Raw genomic sequence first — 6,442 nt, forward strand, 5'->3', positions numbered from 1 at the left:
CTAGGACTCCAACCCGTGAACTTGGGGTGGGGTGGGGGACACAGTTCAGCCCAGAACACGCGTGATATCATTTTAATCTGCCCGGGAACCCCGAGAAGCCTTGGAGTTTGATTCTCCCGTGCCCAAATTCCCATGGCCACAGGTGGCCAGCCCGCGATTCCCAAAGACACCTCTTCCCTCCAAGTCCAGGGCACCCAAAGGCCGCGTCCTGGCAGAAACCCCAAACCTGCTCAGTGACATGCTCTCGGGCCCCCTGTGTTCAGCGCCTTGAAAGGTGCTCAGGAGAACGCAAAGGAAGCTGGGGACGCCCCCTGCCCCTGGAAACAGCACAGCGTCAGGGTGCCGACCTGACAGGTGAAGCGCCGTGCTTGCCTGTCTCCTGAAGCACAGGCCTCTTCTTCCGGGAAACAACTCAACTGCTTGGCTCAGAAGGCCTCAGAGACCCCCAGTCCACCTCTGGCCATAGCTGGTTGGCCAAGGCTGGGAGGCCAGTCCCAGCTGGCCCGTCGTAGCACCTCATCCCCGGAACAAGTCGCTGGCCCAGGGCTGGCCGGACACAGCTGGGCCAGTCGGAGTGCCCTCCTCCCCGACCCTGAGCGCCAGAACTCGGAGAGCCAGTCCTGACCCCTCCGTCATGGCAAAGCAGGGGCAGCTAGCGGTTACGCTTCCTCCCTTGTAGACAAAGCAGCTGAGAGAAGCGGCCGAGACGGGGAGACGCACAGACGGAGGCCAAGACACGGGTGGGGGAGACGGAGGCCAAGACACGGGTGGGGGAGACGGAGGCCAAGACACGGGTGGGGGAGACGGAGGCCAAGACACGGGTGGGGGAGACGGAGGCCAAGACACGGGTGGGGGAGACGGAGGCCAAGACACGGGTGGGGGAGACGGAGGCCAAGACACGGGTGGGGGAGACGGAGGCCAAGACACGGGTGGGGGAGACGGAGGCCAAGACACGGGTGGGGGAGACGGAGGCCAAGACACGGGTGGGGGAGACGGAGGCCAAGACACGGGTGGGGGAGACGGAGGCCAAGACACGGGTGGGGGAGACGGAGGCCAAGACACGGGTGGGGGAGACGGAGGCCAAGACACGGGTGGGGGAGACGGAGGCCAAGACACGGGTGGGGGAGACGGAGGCCAAGACACGGGTGGGGGAGACGGAGGCCAAGACACGGGTGGGGGAGACGGAGGCCAAGACACGGGTGGGGGAGACGGAGGCCAAGACACGGGTGGGGGAGACGGAGGCCAAGACACGGGTGGGGGAGACGGAGGCCAAGACACGGGTGGGGGAGACGGAGGCCAAGACACGGGTGGGGGAGACGGAGGCCAAGACACGGGTGGGGGAGACGGAGGCCAAGACACGGGTGGGGGAGACGGAGGCCAAGACACGGGTGGGGGAGACGGAGGCCAAGACACGGGTGGGGGAGACGGAGGCCAAGACACGGGTGGGGGAGACGGAGGCCAAGACACGGGTGGGGGAGCGCTCTCTCGGTGCTGGGACCTCAGTCCTGCTGCCCCTGAGGGCAGCTGTGCCCCTACCTTTCCTGGAATTACATGACTGTTCCAAGAAATTTCCCCTCTACCCACTTTATTTGAGATGAATGTCTTTAATGTACACCCAGAGGAGCGCTCTCTAACATGGGTTTTCTCCCAGGTACAACCACAAGTAAAATTACTGTGGTATGACTTTTCATAATGCTGTGACAACTCACTGTGTCCTTCAGGGTCTCTTGTGTTCCTTGAAGTCCTCCTGGGGAGGTGCGCTGCAAGGGCCACCCCTGCACAGCCCTCTGCCCCCAGACCTGCCACCAACTCAGCGAAGGTGCAGAGGAGTAGAGAGCTACAACATCTCTGAGAACCCTGACAAGCAGGAGAGGAGCTGTCCTGGCAGGTGTAGGACCTGAGAACACAGCCCAGACCCAGGGGTGTCTGTCCCAGGCTGTCCGCTATGGGCTGGGTCATGGGCAGTCATGGTTGCAGACTCTGGGCTCCCAGCACCAGGTTTTTCTCACCCAAGTATGGTCTTTGCTCCTGTTATGGGTGGAATTCTGTCCCCACCCCCCAACCTTCATACAGTGAAGTCCAAACTCCCAGAACCTCAGAATGTGGCCTTTTGGAAACACTGTCATTAAGATGTCTTTATGGGACTTCCCTGCTGGTCCAGTGGTTAAGAATCCATCTTGCAATGCAGGGGACGTCAGTTCGGTCCCTGGTCAGGGAACTAAGATCCCACATGCCGCCAGGGCAACTAAGCCCAGGTGCCGCAACTAGAGAGACGCCTACGCACTGCAAGGAAGAGCCCACGCGCCGCAACGAAAGATCCCGCATGCCACAACTAAGACCCGATGCAGCCAATAAGTAAATAAATAAATAAATGTTTTAAAAAGGATGTAATTAGTCAAGATGAGGTCATACTGGAGGAGGGTGGCTCCTAATCCAATATGACTATCGCTCGTAGAGAGACTGACCTGTGAAGGGAGAGGTGCACACAGAGGCCCCGAGCTGGCCCGAAGCCACCAGGGGTCAGGAGAGAGACCTGGAGGAGATTCTCCCGCTCGACCTCAGAAGGAGCCAGCTCTACTGACACCTCCAACTCAGACGTCTGCCCCCAGCGCCGGGAGATAACAGTACATGGTGTTTAAGCCACGCTGTCTGTGGTACTTTGTTAAGGCAGCCCTAGCAACTCATGCAGCTCCCAGGTCGAGCTTCCCAGGTCTGGGGTCAGGGATTTCATTTGTGATTTTATCGAAGAGGCGGGAAAAATCTCTCCGCCACCACCAGCCACTGGGTTCCAGTTTTGAAGCATGAGTGGGTGGGGCAAGAAAGGATCATGAGAATCTATACAGGCGGGATGTCACAAGGTGAAGACCAAGGTGCTCTGGACACCCTGGGGGAACAGGCAGCAAGAGAAGTACGGGAAGAAGGGAGAGTGAGGGATCCCAGATAGCGGAGGCATGGCCAGCGCTGCAGCCGGTCTCAGGCCCCTGCGTTCCGGGGCCTCGAGGCGGAGAGCCACGGTGAATGCTCTCCCGGAGCGGCTCACAGAAGCTCGGACGCTAATCTTGTACTCGAACCGGCAGCCAGCCGGGCTGGTGACATCTCGGCTCAAGGAGGCCCTCCCCCTGCCACACCCGCTCCGTCCTGGGTTCTGTGTTCTTGCGGAATCAGAACCGCAAGGCAGGGCGGGGAGAAGACAGAGCTGAGGTCTCTTTGCCCAGGGTCAGCCAAGTCTCATGACCAAAGGTGGTGTGACTTGGTAAGCCTTCCAGAGTGGCACAACCTCGCCCTTTGCGCTGGGTGGCAGCCAAGTTTCCAAAAACCTTGTTTCCACGCTCAGCTCGGCGGAGTAGGGGAACGTTACACGACTGAAAGGAGATCGGGATAAGCCGATCGCTCCCGGCACACGGGTCACTGCTGGAAACCAGGGCTCACAAAAGGGAACAAGGGAGAACGGGCATCGGGCACGTCCAGGTTCTCTGCAGGTCTCCAGCGTCATGAGCACAAACGCCCACAGCTCAGAAGGCTTCACAGGCCCAGCTGTTTCAAGAGTCCTGAGGCCAAGGAGCGTTTGCAGGGAACGAACGAGTCACCGCATTAGCTCTGCCAACAGCGTTCAGAAGGCAAGCTGGCCGGGACTCAGGGATCCTAGGAGGTCCGCTGGGCTGCTGCCTGTGTTCAGCGGGCTCCACCAGGAGACACCGAGAGACGAGCCAGTTCCCTCCAAAGACACGCTGTGAACACAGCAGGGAGGAAAAGAGGGTTTTGCAACTCTCTCTTGAAAATGTGCACTTTCACATAAATGCACTCTTTCAACACCCAGCCCGAAGGGGAAGGGACCCTCTGCTCTGTCTCCAACCTTTACCCTGATTGCAGTTCATCAATTTGCTGCGACCGCAGAGAAGCTGCCCGCAGTATCAGCAGCGAGCGGGCACTGACAGAGCTGTCACGGCAAACCCCGAAGCAGGAACGGGATTAATTGTTCCTCATTAATAACATCCTAATTTGCATGATTACTATGTCATCTTCGATAAACACAGGCAGCTACGAATAAAATCACTGAACAAAAATACCACCTGCTGAGCAAAAGGAACAAGACAAATAAATGACTCGACACGGCTAAATGGGCGTGAGGCTCCGCATCTCCTCCAAACGGTGCTCGGGACGCGCGGGATATCGCTGTCATTGGGGCAACGGGATGAGGAACACGCAGACAGGCGTTCCAGACGGTTCCGTGGGAGGGCGGGCCTCTGGCAGGCCACCAGGGGACGATCTCAGGCGTCCCGGGCAAGGCCGCTCCTGCCTGTTCCGGCCTCCAGCCTCACCTTGCCCTGGCCCACGGCGGCCCCAGCCCCCGGCGCGGAACATTCCAGGCCAAGTGGCACACCTCAGCCAGATCCACGTCCTCCTCGGGCCGTCGGCCTCATCAATTTCTGCTGAGAACTGGGGGTGGGGCTGTTGGTAAGGGTACGAGCGGCCGCAGGGAGCAGAGGGCCTGACAGGGCCTCATGTGGCTGGCCAGAGCCTTCGTGGACACTGACCCAAAGCTGGATGCAATGCCAGGAGCCCGGGTCCTGCGTGCAGATGGCGGGCCAGAGCCGGGAAGCGGGGCAGCCACGGTGGAGGGAGGCCCATCCGACGGAACTCCCGGAAATGATGGGAACGTTCTAGCTCTACAATGTCCAGGATGGGAGCCACCGGCCACATGTGGCTCGAGCACCTGAAGCGTGGCCCGGGCGATTCAGGAGCTGGATTGTCCGTTTCATTGTATTTAATTAACGTGTGACTGTGGCCACCACACCTGACAGGGCTGGGAAAGACACTCCTGCGCTAGGAACGGACACAGCGTGGGTGCCTCAGCCCTTCCTGGCTGTGTGACCTGCAGCGACCATTTTGCCTCTGGGTTTCCCTGTCGGAGGCATGAGGGGTCGGGGCAGCTGATCCCTGGGGTCTGCCTTCTGCGTCCCGTCTTAATGTCCACACTGCCGGCTCGGTTCCTATTTACCATCACCCCCGAACCGTCCCTGGCTCCCCACTGCCTGCCATCAATTGCCTCCCGACCGACTCCGGGGCCTCACAAACCGCGCGGTCTTCCAGCCGCATCCCCTGCGGCCGCCACGTGACACTGGTCCTCATCTCACACCACGTCCGCGAGGCTTCTCGTCTCCCCGCCCAGTCCTGGGTGGAGACCCACTCGAGTGGCAACCGTACTCAGCCTCGGCGCGGTGGCTTGCGGCGCTGGTCTGCCTTATTTACCCCTCGTTTCTGTTTACCTGCAACAATGTTGCACCTCATGGCAAGAGCAAAGCAGCACCTCCCAGGCAGCCGGGCAGGGGAGGCCGAGGTCCGGGAAGGCAGGCAGAGGTGGGCAGCCCTCCGGCTCTTAGCTCCTCCATCCTGACCTGGGGACGGCAACCATCGCCTGGGGGCAAGTGGGAGCCCAGCCCAGGCCGGCCCCGAGCTCCTTGCCCTGGCTGCGCCCGGCAGATCCTCAGCCCTGTCGGCTCCCCTTCCACCCAAGGCTGCTGATGAAAAACTGTCGCCGACTATGGGGTTTAATCCCGAAGGAGTAATATCTCCAATGGTTTTATCTCTGCCTCATTTATTAAACTGAATCTGAGCTTATGGTAGAATAAGATTGTAAGAATGCTTTCCGTATGATCTCATTTCTATTTGGAATTCTCTCTGCCTAACTGCTTTTCATTAGTTTTCTCATCTTCTTCATCTAGGGGGAGGCGGGGGGTGGGGGGAGGAGGAAAGACAGGAGCAGGATGGAGCTAGGTGCTCTGGAGTCCCCTGCATTCCCTCTAATACGAAGGCAACAAAACTGGCTGCAGTGGGACCAACGTGATTCCCGACCCCTCCCCCAGCCCCCAGGCTCCAAACCCTGGCGGACTTCTCTGCAGCCTGTGTGATCAACGCAGCCACAGGGAGGGCTCAGAAACAGTTGGACAGGAGCCTGGCACTCCACAGCATTAGCACGAAACCCAGCAGTGCTCACACATCACTTTGAGTTCCCTTCCTTTCCTTCCGCAGTACCACCTCAACAGGAAGCGTCCATGAATTAACTGAGATATACCTAGAGGGACTACGTGTATTGTCATTCGTGTTGTTTCTTCACCTTAAGGGTGTCTTCTCCTTTCCCTCTGAGTTCAGTGACCCCTGCACTTGTGATCTGGGGTGAAAAACCAGGTAGAAACTGTGCTGAGTGGCGCCCTTTACAGGCACCACGTACACACCAGAGAGATGGTGGTGTCCAGACGGCCCAATCTCCGCCTGAAGTTGCACTCAAAGACCCGAAGTCCAGAAAGCAAACGTAGGACACACAGTATAAGGAATCCCAATCTGCTCTTTACACCTGTCAGAGCTTGGAGTTGTTTCTGACCCAGGGCAGCATCTCTGCAGCATCCGTGCCTTGTCCTTCCTGTTCGACCATGCCCACCGCTGC

The sequence above is a fragment of the Stenella coeruleoalba genome (genome assembly GCF_951394435.1).
Source record: "Stenella coeruleoalba genome assembly, chromosome: 9".
NCBI lineage: Eukaryota > Metazoa > Chordata > Mammalia > Artiodactyla > Delphinidae > Stenella > Stenella coeruleoalba.